At 34.6% G+C, this 23,334-nt stretch overlaps 1 pseudogene across 1 annotated transcript; it reads left to right on the top strand.

Moving 5' to 3' along the window:
- The first annotated feature begins 245 nt into the window (after positions 1-245).
- On the top strand, positions 246-18,723 carry LOC309626883 (signal peptidase complex subunit 2 pseudogene; annotated as a pseudogene). The gene has a single exon. The product of its transcript is annotated as a signal peptidase complex subunit 2 pseudogene (transcript).
- Positions 18,724-23,334: the final 4,611 nt, after the last annotated feature.

The following is a 23,334-nucleotide window of genomic DNA, read 5'->3' as shown; positions in this document are numbered from 1 at the left end:
AATTTTAGGCTGAGCACAGCCTGTGGACCCCAGACTGGTTGGAACTAGAAGGCTGATGACTGAGATTCCTGGAACACCACCATGTTACCTCACCACCAACCAATCAGAGGAACGCCACACACTCTGCAGACCTCCCCCCAAATCTTGTCTATAAAATCTCTTCCCCAAAAACTATTAGGGAGATTAGGTCTTTAGAGCACGAGCCACCGCATTCTCCTTGCTTGGCCCTGCAATAAACCTTTCTCCCCTTCAAACTCCAACGTTTTGGTTTGTTGGGCCTCATTGTGTGTCAGGCACATGAACTGGGATTCGACAACAGCCCCAGCTATGGGACAGGCAGTAGCCATAGTGGCTTGTTGGACAAGTGGAAGATTGATGATAAGCCTGTAAAAACTGACAAATGGGATGTGTCAGCTGTGAAAAATTATTTGAATGATTCTGCCAAAATGTACAAGTATGTGGAGAATTTTGGTCTAACTGCTGGTTGCCTCACCATCTGTACCATTTCTTGTTTCTTTGCCACGGTGGCTTTGATTTGGACCCAGAGTCCTAGCCTGTTCTGGCTTTGTGCATCATATCCTATTTTGTGATGATGCAGATCTTGACCATTTATACCTCATATAAGGAGAAGAGCATCTTTCTTGTGGCCCCAGGAAAGATTCTACAGGGATGTATCGTGATGATATTTGGTCCATTCTCAAAAGGTTCGGTGACAAATACACTCTAAAGCTGACCTTCATCAGTGGAAGAACAAAGCAGCAATGGGAGGCCGAGTTCACCAAGTTCATTGTTAAGATTTTGACCACAGCAGAACACTGTTATGGATGCATACAAGCCTGAAATATCCAGGCTCAATGTCAGTCTCACCACAGAGAAAAAAAATAGCCAATTCTATAACCAGCCATCTTTCTGCTGAATCATGCTGAATTAAGGGGTATGGGAGAAAGAAACAGAACTTAAAATGGATAAAGTAAGAAATGTTAAAAAAAAAAGTCCCTAATTTGTCCTGAAAATTTAGTCTATTCTGGATAAATAGGACTTTCTAGGTCAGATATGAGAAGTTGTAGCTCTAATATCTAGCTATAGCTTCTTTAGTTTGCTGATTGTGTTGTTTTGATTTGCTTCTCTGGAAAAGCATTTTTGCTAAAAGTGGTACAGACTCCTTCCTTCATACCTAGCAGTACTTTATATGGTACAGCTTTGTGTCATGCAGTATTTGAGGCCTCAGTTTTGAAAACTGTTAACCTGTTGCTGACTTTATTGTGTTAATTCCTGCTTCAATGGCTGTTTCCCTTAATTCAGGTTACAACTTTTTGTGTATGTCAGCTTTCCTTCACACACTATTTTTGTGGGTGTGTATATATCTGACTTGGGGAGAATTGGGGGAAAAAAAACACAGCTTTTTAATTTAAAACAAATTTTCTACCTGTTACATTTTGTGCTTTTAACCAATTAAAGAAGCTAATGGCATTTTTTAGTTTTATCTTGCCTAGGTTGTCCACTAATATATCTCTGGTGATTTGTGTGTGCCCTTTAACTGCCATTTTCTAAAATTTTTTTCAATGAAAGGAAAGATGTGAAAAAATATAATGAGAGAAAAGTCAAGAATTATGAATTAAAATAGTATTTAAATAGAGTATTTAAATCTACAGAACAAAGATGTTCTACCTAGTTGTTATATTTAAAGAAAAAAGACGTCGTTTATTTTAATTGAGATGTAATTGATATATACCATTATATTAGTTTCAGGTGTGCAACATAATGATTTAATGTTTGTATATATTGCAAAATAATCACCACAATAAGTCTTGTTAACATCCATCACCACACATAGTTACAATTCTTTTTTAATAATGAGAATTTTTAAGATCTACTCTCTTAGCAAGTTTTATACATACAATGCAGCATTATTATCTATAGTCAACATGCTATGCATTACATCTCCATGACTTACTTTATAACTAAAGAATCAGATTTCTATGCCAGAAAACATGAACAAGTGAAAACTGAGAATTTTAAAATAACAGAATTTTCAAAGTAATAAGAAACTTGAGATATCATTTAATTATTCAATCTTGGATTTTAGAAATAATGCTCAGAAAGTCAGAGTAACTTGGTAAACTTCACACACGTAGTTAATGAAAAAGACAGAATCCACTTGTTCCAATATCATTATGTCTTAATATATTTTAAGACAACTCTGCCCCACACAGGCATACATACACCTCCTCCCAGGGCTCTTGGTGTTCTCCCTTCCATATTGACATAATTATCTAAAAGTATCAGGCAATAGCAATGTTGCTTGACGCCACTCCCTTTTTCTTCACACCATGTAATGTTTGATAACCATCAAGATACTCTGAAAGGGTAGCTTTGTCTCCTATCTTTCTTGGGGATTCTTCAACACCAGTCTTCTCTACATGGGTGGTCAGATCTGTACTGTGCTATGCAAGCAGTAATTCTGCATCCAAAATATATAGCTCAAACTTTTCAGAAGCATGAAAGAATTTAATGCTGTGTTAGATTGTGTCCTGGTGAAATCTGAGTTTTCTACTAAAGAGTAAAAGTATTAAAAGTAATCAATGAGCCAAATATGAAAGTCTATTTGACATTATTAAATATTTCCTAGAAAATCTCACTATATCTTCTGAGTTCTTTTATTTTTCCATGATCAAAATTATTTCTCATCTATTTCAGGTGGTCACCTGCACCCAGCACATAGAAAAATACACTCATTGCTGAACTCACTTCATTCAATGGATGTTTTGCTTTTCCAATGTATTAGGCTACCTCCCAGTTAAACGTTGTAATTATGCATTTAAATCATTCCCAACTCGTGAGAAGAAGTAACAGTGCATTACCCTCATTTAAAGCCCTTTCTTTTAACGTGCTGCAGACAATTCAAAAATATTCTTGACAAACAATCCTAAATAAAACTTTCTTTTTACTTTATTAATGTACCAGTTAGGGAGAATCTTGACTGGTGACAGAATTTCAGAGATTCTCCATGACGATCTTCAGAGAAACTACTGGCCATGCTACCATAAGTGTGCACAGTGCCTGATGTTGATTTTTTTGATGGTTCTTTTGAAACCGAGCAAAACCCTGTGGGGTTCCTGGGCATGGAAGACTTTCTGTCCCCCATTTCTTGTAGGGAACAGACCTCCAGCCTCCATGACCTTCCCTGAGTTCCAAAGGGCAGATTCAGGGTCCTGGTCCCACCTCAAGGAATACACATAACAATTCCTTTAAACTCTTTAAGATGTCAGCATTCTTCATACCAGAGAAAGATCACCTGAGGCTACATTAAAGTTACCAGAGAAGCTCATCAAGAAGATTACCTGAGACTAGACTAAAGGAGTGGAGGCCCTGCACACACCCTAATTTTATCAGCAACCCCACCCTTGAACCATTGCTATAAAACTCTTCATCAAATTCTCCCAGGTGGGGACACATATTTTCAAGGTCAGGAGGCCGCTTGTGTCCCCCTTTGCCTGGCAAAGCAACAAAGCTGTTCTTTTCTACCTCACCCAAAACTGTCTCTGAGATTCGATTAACCATCGGTGTACAGAGGATGCACTTCCGGCATCACTTTCTCACAGCTGTACTGGTCTTCTGAGGAAATTTAATGCCTTTTGTGGAATATATAGTTGTTTCCAAAAAAACAGAACCTTGAGTTATGTCATATCTGAATTTGCCAGTATTTTTGAAAATATGCATTTTAATTTTGTTATGTTATTTACATATTTCTATCTATATAAATTTAAAACAAAACATTTTAAAGGTGTTAGAGTTGACAGTTTTATCAATATTCCCTTTTCCAGAATATCTCAGGTATCTTTTCCTCAGAGACTTACATAATTGATAAAAGTTGTATATATATTAGAACTTTACTCATTTATACAGCCTTCTAAACTTACAATTTTTTTATTTTTTATTATCCAGCATTCATCTTTTAATTGTTTAGTTCTATCAAAAATTGTATTAAATTTAGCTCAAAAGAAAAAATATGTCTAGTGGATATCATATGTTAGGCCACAGCAGTGTAAAACATTGGTTTAGCCCATGCATTTTTTAACATTTATGCAAATAATTACAAATAACTATTTTGCTGAACTATATCTGCTGCAATGGAGCAAGTAAAACAATATATTTTAAAATCTGATAGGTTGGTAAAGAAGTAAGCATTCCAGTTGCATGGTCAAATATGATAGAACACATAAAAATTGTGTTGGTCATAGCATTTAAAGGCATATATAGAAATATATTCCTCTATGATTTTGTTTAAATAGAATTTTTAAAACAATAGGTTGTATAATAATTGGGTACAGTAAATGCTAGTCCCTACACTGTAAATTTATTCACATGATGAGTGCTTCATAATCTGTAAACAGTGATGGAGAAGGTATGCAGATGGAGATGCCTCCTAGGGTAGCACACGTGAGCATTTGGGCTCTGCACCATTAGGTGCTGACTGAAACACAGAGCATGTTACTCACAACGTCTGAGCCTAGTTCATTACCTGTAAAAATGGGAATGTGATAGCTACATTGCAGGATTGTTTTGAAAAATAAATTCAGTAATGTGCTTTTCATAGCACAGGGGCTGCACAAATGTTGACTTGTCTGTTTATCATAATGACCAAGTACTATTTTAGGAACCAATATTCTCTGTATACCTATGGATAATGCCATATTTTAAGTTTTGCAATATGATTGTTGGGGCCTCACCCCTTCTTTAGATGGAATATGTTGTAAAGATGTTTTGATTTCCCCCATCCCAATTTTAGTCACCTGTCTTGTCTTTTTTTCCCCACCTTACTATTACTATTTAAATAATAGCTTTTTGTTTTAAAAATAGTCAACATGTAAGGAATAAAAAAAAAATTATCAAATATCCATTTGTTTAAATATATAACATGATTTTGACCAAATTGACTTTTAAGGTTATCCTGAAATATGAAGTTGCTAAATTAATTGTGCTGTAAATAAAGTACAAAGCACCCAATCTAATATGAATATAATCAATTCCATTCATTTATTAAAATTTTCCACATTTAATCATAGTTGACTCAAGGGGACAATGATCTTGACCTCTGAATTCCTTTAAATGGATCCTCTAGCTACTATTTTCCTTAAGAAAAAAACATACAGAGGAGTGATATGCCCATACAAAAATTATGTACTGAAAGTATGGCCCTAGAGCAATCCCTCAAGAAAAATCAAGGTTAGGAAGAACAAAGTCTGAAGTTCTCACAAAATCAAGCTTTTTATTTTTATGCATAAGGGAAGATAGTTCAAAACTTAATGTCATCTAGAGATGTTTGTATCCATGAAAATCATTTTACTCCTCATCTTATTCTCCCTTTTAAATGTTCACACTTGCATGCTCTCTCTCACTCTCTCTCTCCTCGCCTTTAAGCCTTTCAGTTTGAAAACAAACACCTCTCCTTCTCTTTGGCAAGTCACCCCATATATGTAAGAGAAAGTGTTGCTTTGGGATCCCTTCCAAAATTCTCATTCTCACCTAATATCAGAGGTCTTAGTCAGGAGGATATAGGTGTTTGCATTTGCAAAGATGTAAAGGCTCAAGGTGGGTTATGAATACTAATCAATGAAGTTGAACTAAATTCTATTCCAAAGCTTCCTTAATGGAGAGGGGCATGTCAGTGGGCTTCTTTATGTTATCACATTCAAATTCATGTACTTAGCTCACAGTGAGGCCAAATAAACTGAAATGTCAGAGTTTGGAGCAGAGAAAGGTTATTGCAAGGATCAAGCAAGGAGAACAGTTGGCTGGCTCCTGCTCAAAAGACCAGAACTTCCCTATGGCTTTCAGGCAAAGGTTTTCAAAGACAGTGTAAGGGAAGAGGGTCATAGGATGCGTGATCAGTTCATGGGTCGTCTGATTGGATGGTGGTGAGGTAACAGGGTGTTGTCCCCAGAATCTCAATCTTCTGGTTCCAACCAGTCTGAGGTCTAGCGCCTGTGGTCAGCATGTAGTCACTATCTCAAAAATATGCGTCATATTGTTATCTACATCCTTTCAGAAGGAACTAGGAGTCCTGTGACTCTATTGTCCTAATCTTTAACTGCTTGAGCTTGCTCTTTAGAACTCAAGAAGGCCTGAGAGACTGAAGTCTTTTTCCTACAAAGGAAAGGACAAAGAAAGCCTTTTATTCCTGAGAGGGCCCTGCAGGGTCCTCCTGGGTTTTAAATCACACCCCTCCCGCCTTTTCTCTGATAGTCCTCAATCTTGAGGGGAATAGGTGTTGGACAAGAAAGGGAGTAACATTTTGGATAGAGAGGTTAATTATAAATTCAGCAGGGGAACTCAGTTTCACTTACATGGCAGTCTATAAAGTAAGCACCACTGTCTAAATCATTATTTTCTCTCTGTGGCAACAACCTAATATAATAGTATATTGAAGAAAGAATAGTCCCTCTGTTAGAGAGGATTTGGCCCTGTCCTCTAAGCACAGTGATATCTCACTATTGTGCTGAAGAATATGTCTCTTTTCTGCTCTGCCTGTGGTCTGTGCCACGAAATAAACTGCAATAATTGCTGTCCTCTTACTTTTCTGAGGAAAGAGTAGAGGCTCAGATTCCAGTTTTTCCTTTGAGATGGAGCCTTGTAGGAGATGCTATTTCTTTCCTCAGCAACAGTCTTGTTTTTGGCATAATGGCAGAAACAGGCCAAGAAGGCTCAGAATCATTTGTAACCTTTTTGAAATTACTCACTCTGATTTCTAAAACCAATGTGTACAAAGACCCAGTCTAAGTCTTATCTAATCAACCCTGAAGTAAACCTAGTTTCTAGTTTATCTAGAAGTACATAAGAAGATAAAATACAACATTCATCATATTATTTTACCAAATTTAGAAGTTATATGTCTAACAGGATTTGCAGCAATCTAAAACATTTACCAAAAAGGAAACAAATTATACCCTCTTAAAATTATGATTTACTTTCTTTCAACTTAGCATTGATCAATGCTATTCACTTCTTTCTTCTTCTCTATTTGTTTATTCCTCATACTTTGTGTGATGTTTCAGGCCAAGCATGTCTGAAATATAATGGATCTATGTGGCAACACGTTTGAATTTTCAAAACTAAAACTCTGTAAATATAAATATTTATTATCATATTCATAAAAATATACATGTAAATGTTACTTTTCACTGCCTTATATAGAATGATATTCAGATACAGTTACAGGAAGTAATACAATATTCATGCTCAGTAACAATTAAACTCAGAATCTAGAGCATGTTTCTCAAGAGGGACAGTATTTCCCACAAAGATGCATTTTGGAAATGCATGGAGGTATTTTCAGTTGTCATAATGATTGTGTAAATATTATAGGCAAGGGCTACTGATGTTCCATGTTTAAAAAAAAATGGGTTGGAGTAATACAATGAAGAGTTCTGTCTCCTCCCTAAATTTTGAAAGTCCCATAGAGAATCATGAAATCAAATATGGTTGTAATAGTATAATTGTATCATCTGACTGCATTTTACACAAAAAGATAACAAAACACATTTTGCATTGTTTTGGTATATACTGATTATTTTCCCAAGAATACAATAATACATAAATTCAGGCAAGTCCGGCTTTCTCTGGAATTTTGAGCAAAGTTATTCATCTTTTCAGAAAATAGTATGAATCATGGCGACATACTTTTTGAAGTACAATATTTGGTAATTGATAAGCATAGCTGCATTAACTGACATTTATAGCTTTAGCATTCAAAGATTATACACACACACACTTAGCCCTTATATTAAAATGTCAACTATAAAGAAAAGTCTAATCCGTTGAGTATTTTCTTACTCCTAGTAAGCGCGATGGAGAATTTTGTGACTACTTCATTATGTATACTTATCTATATAAACCACTATTATTAGATAGTTGTAAGGGACTTTCCTTCTTTCTTACCTTTACTCTCCTTTCCTGTCATTCTGCCCTTTCCCGGTGACAAATCTCATGAAAACTCACTCAAACTTCTAAAAAACTCAAAACCTTTCAAAAAGCTGAGACCCATTCTTGGTCATTGGAAGAATGGAACAGTGGATACTAATATTATACTTATGCTAAATTCAGTTGCCTTTTTAGGGCATAACTTGTATGTCATGAGTTTCTAGGCTTAATGCTCTCCCTCCATTATGGACAAGGAGAAAGCACCATCTTCTCAAATATATGTGAAACCTTATTTCCAATATTTATCCTTATTAAATACCTGAAAATTTAATGTTTAATTAATCAGAAACATATATTTTAAAACTTAAAATACTTTATCTTATAATTTTATGTGTTTTTTAAAATTTATAAGACTTTTATAGTATTTGAAAATCTTTAGATTATATAGAATGTCAGAATTCAAAGTAAAAATCTGGCTACTGCTTTAACAGTCGATTGTCCTTATTATTAAAATTAAGCCCCACATACTATTGTGGTATTGTGAGTTGCTAAAGAAGGCTAAATTTACCCTAACATATTAGTTTATTCAGTAATTATGAATTATGCCTTGTTAAGATACAGCATCATTATTTTGTGATGTGACATATACACTAACTATATTTTCTATGTTAATAAATATCTTTAAGTTTGATCATTAAATTTATATTTTAAAATGGAATGGGATTCTGTCTAACCATAGTGATTACAACTTTGCAAATAGTGTTTCAATATTAGATTTTCTAACTCATTTGTATTTTATAATTTTATATACAATTTTACATACTGTTTAATATGTTTCACTTTTATATTTTCTAATTCATTTGTACTTTCTACTATTTTTCTCCTGCACCTTTGGCCATCAATTGATTACTGAACTTATGTGAACTATATTTTTCCAAGAAATATCAGAAATTGTCATTTTCAACAGTTTCCCCTGATGTTTGTCATGTGAATATATTTGGATTCTCCAGTTTTTCAGAATGGGTTTCAATAAAGAAATAGAGTGCAGTGATACATATGAGACTATGTTAATATTAAACTGAATCTGGCTTTTGGTTTTGTAATTCTTAATAACGTCTTTAGAAGATTATGTTTCTTGATAAATAATCACCCAATAATTGCATTGAATAAATTATTTAATTCAGCTTTTTACTTAAATGAAAAAGCCTAAGTAATTAAGAAATAGAAGAGTTATTTTGGATTTGAAACAATGGAGATTTCTTCAAATGGGTAGAAGACTTTAGCACTGAGTTTTGCAAAATACACAATCTGTAATATATAAGGATGTCATCAAACATTTTGAGAACTTTCAATGGTTACGTTGCTTCAAAAGTAATTATTTTAATGGTTAAAATAAAATAAATTGAAAAAGAATAATATTTTGTGACAGGTAAAAAATTTTAAGAAATTTCATTTTCAGTGTCCGTATAGTTTCATTAGACCACAGCCATGCATTCTTTTTTTTATTTTACATTTATTTATTTATTTTTATTTTTATTTTTGGCTGTGTTGGGTCTTCATTTCTGTGTGCATGCTTTCTCTAGTTGCGGCGAGCGGGGGCTACTCTGTTGCAGTGCGTGGGCTTCTCATTGCAGTGGCTTCTCTTATTGTGGAACATGGGCTCTAGGCGCGCGGGTTTCAGTAGTTGTAGCACACGGGCTCAGCAGTTGTGGCTTGCAGGCTCTAGAGCGCAGGCTCAGTAGTTGCAGCCACACATTCTTTTACATATTGACTTGTTTTCATACCACAAGGGCAGATGTGAGTAAAGGCAACAGAGATAGTTTGTCCAGCAAAATTTAACATGTTTACTATCCAGAACTTTACAGAAAAAAAAGTTTGTTCCGTGAACTAAATAAATGAATTAATGTCTCAAGTATGAAAGAAAAAATGGTCAAAAACAAAGGCTTGATATTTTTCCAAAGTAGACATAAAAATGGCCACCGAGTAGTGAAAAGGTGCTTTACATCACTAACCATCAGTGAAATGCAAATCAAAACCACAAGGAGATATCATCTCACACCTGTTAAGCTGTCTATTTTCAAAAAGACAATAGATGACAAATGCTGGTCAAAATGTGGAGAAAAGGTAATCCTTGGGCACTGTTGGGGGAATTGTACATTGGTGCAGCCATATGGAAAACAGTATGGCAGTTCCTCAAGATTAATTTCTTCTTTAGAAAAATGTCTATTCAGGTCCTTTGCTCATTTTTTAATTGAGTGTTTTGCTTGTTGCGATTGAGTTTTATTAGTTCTTTATGTTTTTAATATTAACCCCTTATTGAATATGTGCTTTGAAAATATTTTCTCTCATTCTATAGGTTGCTTTTTAATTTGTTGAAGGTTTCTTTGCTATGCAGAAGCTTTTTGTCTTGATGCAGTCCCACTTGTTGATTTTTGCTTTTGTTGCCTTTGTTTTTGGTGTCAAATATAAACAAATAATTGCCAAGACCAATGTCAAGTAGCTTACACACTATGTTTTATTCTAGGAGTTTTATGGTTTCAGATCTTACATTCACATTTTAAATCCATTTTAAGTTGATTTTTGTGTATGGTGTAAGATAGGGGTTCAGTTTCATTCCCTTTCATGTGGCTATCCAGTTATGTCAACACAATTTATTGAAGAGATTATTCATTTCCCATTGTATGTTCTTGACTCTTTTGTCAAAAAGTAATTGACCATATATGTGTGGGTTTATTTCTGGGGTCTCTTTTCTGTTCCATTGATATATGTGTCTGTTTTTATGCCAGTACTATACTAATTTGATTAATATAGCTTTGTAACATAGTTTGAAATCAGAAAGTGAAATGCCTCTAGCTTTGTTCAAGTTTCTCAAAATCACTTTGGACTTGAGTTTTTTGTGGTTCCACACAAATATCAGGTTTTTTTTTTTTTTTCCTATCTCTGTGAAAAATGCCACTGGATTATTTTATAGGGATGTCATTGAATCTGTAGATTGCTGTGGATGCTATGGACATTTTAACAATATTAATTCTTCTAATTCATGATCACAGAATATCATTCCTTTTGTCTGTGTTTTCTTCAGTTTCTTTCATCAATGTTTTATAACTTTTGGTGTACAGATCTTTTACCATGTTTGTTAAATATTTTCCTCAGCATTTTATTGTTTTTAATATTACTGTAAAGGGATGGTTTACTTAATTTCTCTTTCTGACAGTTCATTGCTGCTGTATAGAAGTGCAACTGATTTTTTTATATTGATTTTGCAACCTACAACTTCACTGATTTTTTTAATTAGTTCTAACTTTTTAATGGAATCTTTTAGAGTTTTCTATATGTAATATCGTATCGTCAGCAAACAGAGATATTTCTATTTCTTCCTTTATGTTTTGTTTTTCTTGCCTAACTGCTCTGGCTAGGAGGGGAGAATGGACATCTCTGTCTTGTTCCTGATCTTAGAGGAAAAGCTTCCAGCTTTTCACCATTGAGTCTGACATTAGCTGTGGATTTGTCATATATGGGCTTTATTATGTTGTGGTACATTTCATCTATATTTAATTTTTGAGAGGTTTTAACCATGAAAGGATGTTAATTTTGTCAACCTGCTTTTTCTGCATCTACTGAGAAGATCATATGATTTTCATGTTTTTATGTTTCATCCTATTAATGTGGCATGTCACATTTTTTATTTGTTTGTATTGAGCCATCCTTACTTTACAGGAATAAATTCCACTTGATCATGGTTTATGATTCTTTAATGTACTGATGAATTTGGTTTGCTAATATTTTGTTGGGGATTTTTGCATCTATGTTCATCAGAGATATTGTCCTGTCATTTTCTTTTCTTGTAGTGTCCTTATCTGGTTTTTGTATCAGGGTAATGCAAACCTCGTAAAATGAGTTTAGAAGTGTTCCCTCTTCTTCAGTTTTTTGGAAGAGTTAGAGAAGGATTGGCATTAATTCTTCTATAAGTGTTTGGTAGAATCACCAAGTGATGCCATATGATCCTGGCTCTTCTTTGTTTGGAGGCTTTGATTACTGACTCAATCTCCTTACTAGTAATTGGCCTCTTCAGATTTCTACTTCTTCATGATCCAACCTTAGTAATTTATGTGTTTCTAGGGATTTATCATTTCTTATAGGTTTTTAAATTTGTTGGCATATAATTGTTCACAGTAGTTTCTTATGATCCTTAGTATTTCTGTGTTATCAGTTGTAATGTCTCTTCCTTCATTTTGATTTCCTTCTCTGAGTTTTCTTCCTTCTTTTTAGTCTTAGATAAAGATTCATTAGAAGCCCGATGCTCAGGCATCAGCTGGCAAAGAATGCATTTTCAGGAAAAAACTGGGAGATTGGTGTTTTTTTCTGTAACTTTTGCATTGAGCAGGGAGGAGGAAGGTGTAGATATAGGGAGTGCTCTGTCACTGTTAACATCTGCATCTTTCTTTGTTATAGCGTTATACATCTGTGGGACTCAAGAATACCAGCCCCATTGGCTCTCAGAAGTAGCTAATTTGGAAACTCATCCCTCAGGTGGCAGCCTTAAAAGTTGGGGTCCTATATGTGTGGTCCAAACCCTTCACTCCTCAGGGAGAAGCTGGGAGTTGGAAGTTTTCTCCCGACTATAAGGTGGTACGTTGGGGCTGGGCTTAAGGTGAGAGTGTGTCTCAGCCTTTCCTCCCCATTTCAATGTGGGTATTTTCTCAATCATCCCGTGTGAAGGAGTCACTCAACTAGTTTCTGGATTTCTCTCAGAGTGAATTGATCCATTTTTAGCTATATATTTGGTGTGCCCATGGGAAAGAAATTCAAAAGCTTCCTGTATTGCCCTCTTGATTACACCCTGGGATTCATTTCTGATTTTCTATTTCTCTCAACACCACAATAAATTATTCACTAAGTCCTGAAAATTCAATTTCTATATATTTCTTCAAATGACTATTACCTCTCCATCTTCTCTGTTTATGCATTAATTCTATTCTTTATCATGGGTAACTGCTTTACTCTTTACCCCATCAGTTTCATTCTTCACATTCTCATCATTGTTGTCTTTAACCTTAAATTATGTAAGTTCTGCTAGAAATTATTCAGCAGTTTTTCAAAACTATAAAGGTTATATGTAATTTCATTCGTAGACTGGATTATGGCTACTATGTCAGTCTTACTGTCAATGTGTTAATATTTACCTCTTCCTCCAGTTACACTCATAGGACCTTATAAGGATTAAATTAGATATTATATCCAAAATGCTGTTCACTGTGTAATTTGTGCCAGGCATTATTTTAATTGTAGCAATATGAAAACTGATAAAATATTGGCCATACATTTAGGATCTCATCCAGGATCTGATCTCAAGTGACTTTTAATGTAATTCTGGTGCAGCAAAATGCACTCTTTTTGTCATGGAATGACACTAACTGTTTTTCTATGGTTATCAATTTCAGTCCATTTGCATTCAATAACTTGCATTTCCCCAACCTGCTATATCCCTTCTTCTTTATGGATCTTTGAACATGTTGATTTTCTCCATTATATTATTAATTCTGAAATTACAGAGAGATTAATCTAGATTACTTTCTAAACTTGTACAGGCTTTTGTATAGTAATTTGTCCAAGTAATTGTTTATTAAGTGTTCATTTATTTAGTTGAAATATATGTACCTTTATTTAAAGCTAGATTCTATAAGGATTTTTTGGTTGGAGATATTTAATAAATTTCAGCTAAATCAGGACATGAGGATACCATTTGTTAAAGGAGGTCAGAACTGTGCTTGATACATCCATTGTTAAGTGTTTCTGGCTAATTGATTAAGATTATGAAGAGTGATTCAGTGTTTGGCTGGTCTATAGTGTTAATAAAAGTTCTAAACATTATTAGTATTATTAGGAAATAATGGAAACTGGGAAAATCATTCTGCAGGTTTTATAATCATGAAATATCATATGACATAAGTTTGATAGTTATGAAATTTTTTTGTCTAGAAACAATAAGTTGGGCTAGCTGGCCATGAAAAACCTTTCATCTCTATTTCTAAGGGAAAAAAAAATCTTGAAAATTGATCTCTGGGGATGAAGAGGTGAGCTAGACAGAAAAGAATGTTGATATCACTACTGCTTGTAGCATAAATGTCACAGAGCAGCTACAACTCTACTATATAATCTAACCTTTCTATATACTGGCCATTTATTTCTTTAATTTCTTGACAATAGAATTGTGCACTTTTCTTAGTTTAAATTAGAAATGTCTTCTAGACATTCATCTTCACTGTGACCTCCTATATAAGGCTCAGGAATTTTGCTACTCAGATACTTAATAGAATCTCTTAAATTCTTTAAAATATGGTACCTATAGATACAGTGGTGTTAAACCTGGTATAATCATTTCCATTTAAAAACATTTCATTTTAGAAATTATACATTATGTAATGTAAAAATGTAGCGCATTCAAATGATCATGTTAGGAATCAGTTACACGCACTGTTAGCCATGTTAAGTATGTATGAACAATAAAAAGCTAATATAAAAAAATCCACGTCTTTGTCAAATCACACATATTTTTGAAAAATGAAAATATTTATTATTTGTCATTGACCAGAATTTAAATGGAATTCACCTTAGGCAAAAATTTTGAAGTCTATCCTTTTTCCATACAATCTCAGATTGTATGTAACCCTTTTTTCTAGCATCACTAAACCCAGCTAATGTCTCTGCTGTCTGATTCTCCTATTTCTAGTTCATTTTACCTGACTAAAACATATTATTCTGAAACTTGCAGCAAGTAGACATTAGACATTATGATCTGAATCATTTTACTTGATTACCTTAAGTTTTAAACAAAAGGACTTATGCTTTGCTAAAATAATTTTGAGCATCAGTGAGGCACAGAGATTTTTGTGTGTGTGCGAGAGACCAGCTAGTAATAGACTTGAAATTGCACTAGATTTAAAGTGGACTAGGTTTGCTTTTTTTTTTTTTTTTTTAAAGAATGATATGAAAAAAAATGTGGTAATAAGCTTAGGTATCTCAATTTTAAATGTCCCACTGAGTCAAAAGCTATATGTACTGAGACACAGGTAGTGGAGACAAAATATTTTGTATTCTTAGCCACTGACTTCTTCTAATGTTAAATATTATTCCTTACACTTAATACTGTTTTGAGAAGTACTGAAGCATATCACTATGCCTGTTATTTCCACCACTGGGCTATAAGATTTCTTAGAAAGAAATGTAATGTTAGTCTACACTTTATTTTCAAATATAATTAGAGCTATATTTCTCTTTCCATTCTGTGAAGTCATAATCCATTTTCTTCTTCAAATCCATGAGGTTCAAATGTGAAAATTACATTGTGATAAATTATAAGAAAGTTAATATGTTATTCAATTTAGAATAAACGATTTATAGTTTAAACGATTGCTGTCAATTTTTTATGAGTTGGTAAAATGATAAGTACCTGAAAATTAAAATATCTATAATCGCTAATTCTATTTTTCTTATCCTTTTGAAAGTAAAACTCTATATTATTCTTTATTGTAACACATGAAACAGTTGCTACAGTATAAAATTATGGTTGTTTTCTATTATGACTAAAAATAGCTAGTGGGGATGTAATTCAGAGAAATATAATGCAAACCTTATTTTGTCTTTAAAATTTCTAAACATTACAGATGTTGCTTCAGCCCATATAATAAATAATTAAACAGTTCCATGAATAAACTCAATAGAAATAAAACTACAGGAACATTTTCTAGCAACATTATCATCTCAGGTAATTTAATAAGTTAGGGCAAAGCTGTGAAGAACTAAGAAAAAAAATAAATGTTTTCTTCACAATAGAAGAGTTTTACCAGGGAAGTAAGTTGAAAGTGGTACAAATTAAGAGAAGCAAAATAGTTTTGATAATTACAAGTGATATAATAAGTGAATATATGTGATATAAGCTGTAAAATAATAAAACACTAATTTCTAATCTACATCACTACATATATAAGTCAATATGCATACAGATAAAAGTAAAAACCTATAAACATAAAAATGTTTACATTTAAAGTGAATGAGTTATTAAGTCCTCCAAAAGAGAATTTTTTAAGAAAAACTGAAATGCTAGTGTTTTACAAATTTTAAATAAAAGAAAATTAGTCTAAATTTAGGTTTGATAGTAAATATTCTAAATTTTAAAGAAAAAATTAAGCATCATTATCATGTTTTCATTACCTGAGGGAAAATTACTTTCTCTAAATTACTATTGTATTTGGTTATTTATATAATTTCTCCCCATATGACTCTTCTCATTAATGATTTTGTTTTGTTTCTCCCTGGTTTCAGAAGAAATCTAAATATGAACTTCCTCCTTCTGATATTTTTGTGTACATGAAAAGTATATTTAGGTTGGTAAAATGTATACACATATAGACATATTGACTATATTTCTTACAGATAGGACTGTTCATACATATTCATATATATATGCACATATTTATCTATATGTACTCAAGTTCCTCCCCCTCAAGACTACTGCCTATATTTGAGTCCACTCATAGTTCCTTGATTTTAGGCTTAGGGGAAGTTGTAGTTCTCTTGTTAAAAGTCAATACTTCTGGGCTTCCCTGGTGGCGCAGCGGTTGAGAGTCTGCCTGCCAATGCAGGGGACACGGGTTTGGGCCCTGGTCTGGGAGGATCCCACATGCCGCGGAGCAACTGGGCCCGTGAGCCACAACTACTGAGCCTGTGCGTCTGGAGCCTGTGCTCCGCAACAAGAGAGGCCGCGATAGTGAGAGGCCCACGCACCGTGATGAAGAGTGGCCCCCACTTGCCTCAACTAGAGAAAGCCCTCGCACAGAAATGAAGACCCAACACAGCCATAAATAAATAAATAAATAAAATTAAAAAACTTAAAAAAAAAAAAAAGTCAATACTTCTAATTAAGATCTTGTATCCCACACATTCTACCTTTCTGAAAACAAAATGTTATTGTTTTCTTCATTTTCAAATTACAACACGCCTTAAGCATATATACCTGCCCAATATGGTGCTGGTAAAAATGATTTCGCTTAATGTTACATAATCCTTAAAAATAGTTTTCTATTTCCTTTCAGTATATTCCCAATTGATTTAATGTATATACACTTGTATTTTATGTTCATATAAATTCATTAATTTATTTCCCACCTGAAATTATTTTGGTTTTTTTTTTATCTGTGTCAGACAAGGAAAATAAAAGAATTTTTATAATTTTAAGGTGAAAGGAATGAGAATTAAAAATTACTATAGCTCCCAGTAGCAGCTCTTCCTGGATGTCAGAGATTCCCTTCTGACATTTCTCACACATAACGATCACAGTTTCTAGGAGTTCGATGTCATATAACTTTGTCTTTTCATTGTTTACCCACTGGGCAGTGTTTTCTCTAGCGTCACCACCAGTCAGACTCCTAGCAAGTGAAATAAAAACAGGCTTAGCATCCTGGACCTTGTCTCTCTTGCTCTGGTGTTTCAGCTTTTCTCTAGTGACTGCAGCTGCTGCTGTCTATGGCCTTTGCCTCTGTGCCTATCCTGAGCTTCGGAATATTCTCCCTCTCTGGCACCAGAGGACTGATATCTTAAACTTAGAGGGGACTTCTGCTCTCTAGCGATCCTGATAAGGATTAAGAAAAAACATGGACCCCTAGGGTTGCCTTTTAAGTCTTAGGACAGCACCGGATTGGAAGATCTTACAGTGCACTTTAGATATGTCATATCATAAATGGTAGTCTCCTTCTCCTCTGAATAGCGAAGATTGATGCCATGTCCTGCCCACTATCTGCTGCACACAGTAGGGTGTAGCTCTAGGACCTTGATTCAGATTTTTCTTGCTCCAATGGTGTGCTGAAACATTTCTGCTGGACTCCTAGACTCCCACAAGGCTTTTTAGCTCAGCTTGGTTTAAGAAAAGGAAAACAGAGGAGAGCAGCCAGGATGGCAGAGTAGAAGGATGCTAAGCTCACCTGCTCTCATGGGCATACCCAAATCAAAACTAACTGCAGGACAACCATTGATGAAAAAGACTGAAATCTCCCAGAAAAGATCATCTATACCTAAAGACATAAAGAAGGAACCGTAACAAGACAGGTAGGAGGGGCAGACTCACAAAATAAACAAATCCCATACACCTCGGGTGGGTGACCCACAAACTGGAAAAAAACTACATAGCAGAGATTCTCCCACAGGAGTGAGAGATTCTCCCATAGGAGTGAGATTCTCCCATGTCAAGTTCCCCAGCCTGAAGGTCTGGCACTGGGAAGAGGAGTTCCCAGAGCATTTGGCTTTGAAGGTCAGTGAGGCTCGATTGCAGGAGCTGCACAGGACAGGGGGAAATAGAGATTTCAATCTTAAAGGGCACATATTAAATCTCAAGTGCACTGGGAGCAAGTACAAAAGGAGTAATTTGATAGAAGCTTGGGCCAGACCTATCTCTGGTCTTGGAGGGTCTCCTGGGGAGGTGGGGGGGCAGCTTTGGCTCACCCTGGGGACATAGACACTGCTGGTGGACATATAAGGAAGCATTTATCTGCATGAGTGCTACTGGAGGCTGACATCTTGGCACCAAGTTCTGGCCCCATCCAACAGCCTATAGGCTCTACTGCTGGGATGCCTCAGGCCAAACAACGAACTGAGCAGGGAACACAGCCTCACGCATCAGCAGATAGACTATCTAAAGACTTCCTGAACCCACAATTGCCTCTAGACATGCCCCCAGACACAGCCTAGCCAGAGGGCCAAGGCCCAGATCCACCAACCCGTGGGCAGGCAAAAGCCCCTCCTGACAAGAAGCCTGCACAAAGCTTTATCAGCTTCATCCACCGGGGCGGGGTGGAGGGGAGACACCATAAGAAAGAAAACCACAGCCCACAGCCTGTAGACCATGTCTGTAAACACAGGCCAGATGCTACTTTGGGACTAGCCGGCCCCTGGCCCTTGGGTGATGAGAGGGAGAGTACTGCTGGGGTGCATAGGATGTCTCCTACAGAGGGCCACTTGTCCAAGGTTGAGAAATGTAATAAACCTACCATATACATAAAAATACAAATAGGAATTTAGCCAAAATGAGGTGACAGAGGAATATGTTCCAGACAAAGGAACAAGATAAAACCCCAGGAGAAGAACTAAGTGATGTGGAGATAAGCAATCTATCTGAGAAAGTGTTCAGAGTAATGATCATAAAGATGATCAAAGAACTCAGGAGGAGAATGGATGCACAGAGTGAGAAATTAGAAGTTTCTAAGAAAGAATTAGAAAATATAAAGAACAACAAAACAGAAATGAAAAATATGATAACTGAAATGAAAAATACACTAAAAGGAATCAATAGTAGACTAAACAAGGCAGAAGAAAGGAACAGTGAGCTGGAAGACTGAGTAGTGGAAATCATAGTCGCCAAACAGAAAAAAGAAAAAAAGAATGAAAAGAAATGAGGACAGTGGATGAATTTTATGGTGTGTAAACTATATCTCAATAAAGTCATTTTAAAAGGAGAAACAGGAGGAGGAGGAGAAGGAGAAGAAAACACCAAAGGAAGACATATGAAAGTTTGTGTGGAGGAAAATTTAAATTTAATTTGTGCTGTTCTGGTGGGAAGAACTAGAACTAATGAACCGAAGTGGAAAAAGGTAGATTTTATTTGATATAAGAAAAACTTTGTTCACCACCCTCTTCAAAAGAAACAGCCTGCATTATAAGATTGTTTTTCATCCCTGGAAGCTTAGTACTCTCCATAAAGAATATTATAAAATCAAGTTAGGAAGAAAATTGAAGTAAACTATCACTATGATGCCTCCCAAGTTTATGATTTTATGCATCCAAACCTTAATAAGTTATGTGCAAACAGTTTGTGATTTTGGTATCCAGAAACTGCTATATATTTAAATACAAACTGATTTTAAAGGGAAAGAAAAAGAAAGAAATGAGGACAGTTTAAGAGACCTCTGGGACAAAATCAAGTGTGGTAATATTTGCATTATAGGGTCCCAGAAGGAAAAGAGAGAGAGAAAGAGCCTGAGTAAATATTTGAAGAGATAATAGCTGAAAACTTCCATAAAGGAAACAGTCACCCAAGTCCAGGAAGCACAGAGAGTCCCATATAGGATTAACCCACAGAGGAACACAGAGATGGAGGAACATAAACCAGAATTTCTATCCTTTATTATCATTCTAGAGCCATGATCCCCACTGCTGCCACCAAATCCTCATACACTATTTTAAAACAGTGCTTGTCACCCCAGAAGTCATCTGATTGTTTACTCCATAGCTTGATGTATTGTCTTTATAATTCCCTGGGGTTAATCACAGAAGATGGCATTCAATACTTCAACATCTTTCTAAAATATTAACAGGGGCTCCTCTAAAATCCTATCATTGACATCTACTATTGGTAATTCCTTTCCTTCTTTTCCTTCCCTTCCTCTCTTCCTCTCTTTCTTCTTCCCTTTCTCCCTTTCTTTTCGTTTCTTTCTTTCTTTCTTTTTCTTTCTTTCTTTCTTTCCTTCTTTCTTTCTTTCATTCTTTCTTTCCATTTTCTCTTTTCTGATGTTACTTTCAGCTGAAGGCATCAGTAACAGAAAAAATAACATGTACATTTTGTATTAACAAAGATAACCCTATAAAAGTTATGAATACATAAACAAATCTCAATTAAAGTAATAAAATTCACTTACAACTACTCAGAGATAATCACTGACAGCATGCTGTATGTTAACTTTTAATATTCTATTATGCTTAAATTATAGTTACAATTGTGTATACATACACACTTATTATGTAAGCATAATAAGTAATTTATATTTTCACATATGAATACGAGTTAAAATTTATTTAGATCCTAAAGAAATAGGCTAAAATGTACAAGTTAAAATTTTTATATTTTTCTTTACAATTTCAGTCCAAATTATATAACATATGTACATTCTGAAATTTTAAATAAAATTTTTCTGATATTCCAGATTTAACATGTTTTCCTCTATTAATGTTCTTTACAATTCATAAACTTTCTCAGAATTTTTCAAGAAAAGAACTTCAGAGGAAATCTGACTGCAAGTGTGACTAAAGTAGGAATGAACACTTGTTCTCTGTACAGCTCAAAAGCATTCTCTTTCTAGTTCAGTTTAGAAAATGTCAGTATTTGTATGACATTTTGAATTTCATCAAGGCCATGTACTCATTAAAGGTGTTTTAAAAAATAGAGGAATTGAGAAATCATATAATTAAACTTTATACAAAAATGTTAGAGTTTCCTAATGATTTAAAGTTAAATCAAATCTGTGGTATTATGTGAAGAAGAGAAAGTTAAAACTTTTATTTATATTCTTCTCTAGTCTCTCTAGAAAAAAATGATTTATGGTTAAGTCTGTACTTTCTATACAATCAAGCTATAAAGCAAAAAATTAAGATTCTGTTTAATATAATAAAATTACATATATAAATTTAATTGATAAATTATATAATACATAATTTCTGTCACTTAGCTTTTTTTTAACATATTTTCTGTCACTTTTAATTTTCAGGGAAATACTATTTACATAAGATATTTTATTCTATAAATTGAATAGTCATGTTGAAATTACCTTTTGACATATAGATGATATTGCTATATTTATTATATACTTTCATAAACATACTATTAAAAGTTGCCCTGAGAAAACTGAGATATGATAAACCAATGACAGATTTAAAAAAACAAAAACAAATAAACATTTTTTTAATATTCTTAGGTTCTTTATTATCTTAATAATGAAATTAAGCCTGCATAAACCATTCTGAAGTGATGGCTCTAACAGCTGGAGAACTAATTCTATACAATCCCCAGAGCAGGTTCTGCCAGCAATACCATGACTAGAACGTACTGCCACCACCACCTTTGTTGGGGCTCACTACATTTCATACTCATGTTTAATCATAACATCAACCTTATGCAGTAGATACTAGTCTATTACTAGACTATGGATAATCAATAGTCATCAAATGGGTAACTTTGTGCTACATGAACACCAAATAAGATAGAGCAGGACGAGTCAGATTGCAATTACATAGTAGGTAGATATAATACAATTAAATATTTTTGTGAGACCAGAGACCTCACTGTGTGACTATGTTCCCTGAGAAAAGCCAGAAGTCACTTCTGCTGGGAGACAGGTCTTTATGTTTCTGTATATCTTGTAAACAGAGGTGTTGGCTCATACTACTTTTTCAAGTTTGTATTTATTTCAAAGTGCCTTAGCATATAGAATTTGTTTCTGTGGAGAAAAGGGAAGACTTATTTACTTGTATTCCATTATAATAAGTTTGGGTTTGCTAATAAAGTTGGAGTTCCTCAGCTGTGAAACAAACCACCATGTATGCAGCATTTACCTTAGGCTCTTGTTTTACCACTACAATATTGTAATTGTGGGGGAAGTATATTAGTTTCCTATTGCTGCAAAACAAATTATCACAAACTTAGTGGCTTAAAACTATACAAATGTATTGTCTCACAGTTTCTATAAGTCAGAAGTTTGGGCACATTGTGGGTGAATTTCCTATTCAGGCTCTTACTGGGTTAAAATCAAAGTGTGGAGCTGTGGTTCTCAGCAGGGACTTTTAGTTTGCTTCCAACATCATGAGATGTTGATAGAATTAATTTCTTTGCAACTATAGGGACTGAGGTCCTTGTTTTGCTGCTACCTGTGTGCCAGGTTCTGCTCTTAGCTCCTAGAGGTCACCCATAGTAGTGTAGATTATAGAAAGGCAAAGGTTAAATGGTAGCACTTCACCTTCAGAGAAAAGGCAGGTGTAATTATCATCAGCATTAATAGATAGAACATCTAGTAGAACCCTCACATTGGATTTATGACAGTGAAATGAGAATAGAAATATAGCAGAAAGACAAAAATGGAAGACTCAGTATGTGTCTACTTGCTTCAGCCAAGATAGTGCATCAGATGCATTGCTAGATTCCATTAGGAAATGCAGAGACTGGCAACACATCAAAAACTGTAATACGGGTTCTGAATCATATCCTCATTTAGACACTTGTCCGGATGCTGGAAAACTAGATGAAACATGGCAAATGATGGCAAACTACCAGAATCTTACACAAGCTGGACCCAGAACCAGCTGTTGTGTTGGAAAAGTGTCACTGCTACATTATAAATAGGAAAATGTGTTCTTTATTTTAATATGCCCATAAGTAGAGATCAAAACCAGTTATTCTTTTATGCAGGAAAGATAGAAGTAAACATTCGCTGTCTTATTCAAGGTTATGTTAACATTTATTTTCTGTAAAAATACAGTCTTCAGGGATTTTGGTAGTCTTGAACATTCCCAAGAACATCATGCTGATCCATTATATTGACGACATTATGCTACTATGGAATAGGATTTGATAAGGAGGAAGTGGTTAAGCTCTGCTTG

Source organism: Balaenoptera borealis, assembly GCF_965194805.1.
Source record: "Balaenoptera borealis genome assembly, chromosome: 3".
In the NCBI taxonomy this organism is placed as follows: Eukaryota; Metazoa; Chordata; class Mammalia; order Artiodactyla; family Balaenopteridae; genus Balaenoptera; species Balaenoptera borealis.
Note: the sequence above shows the minus strand (reverse complement) of the source record. Positions and strands in the feature narration are given on the sequence as shown.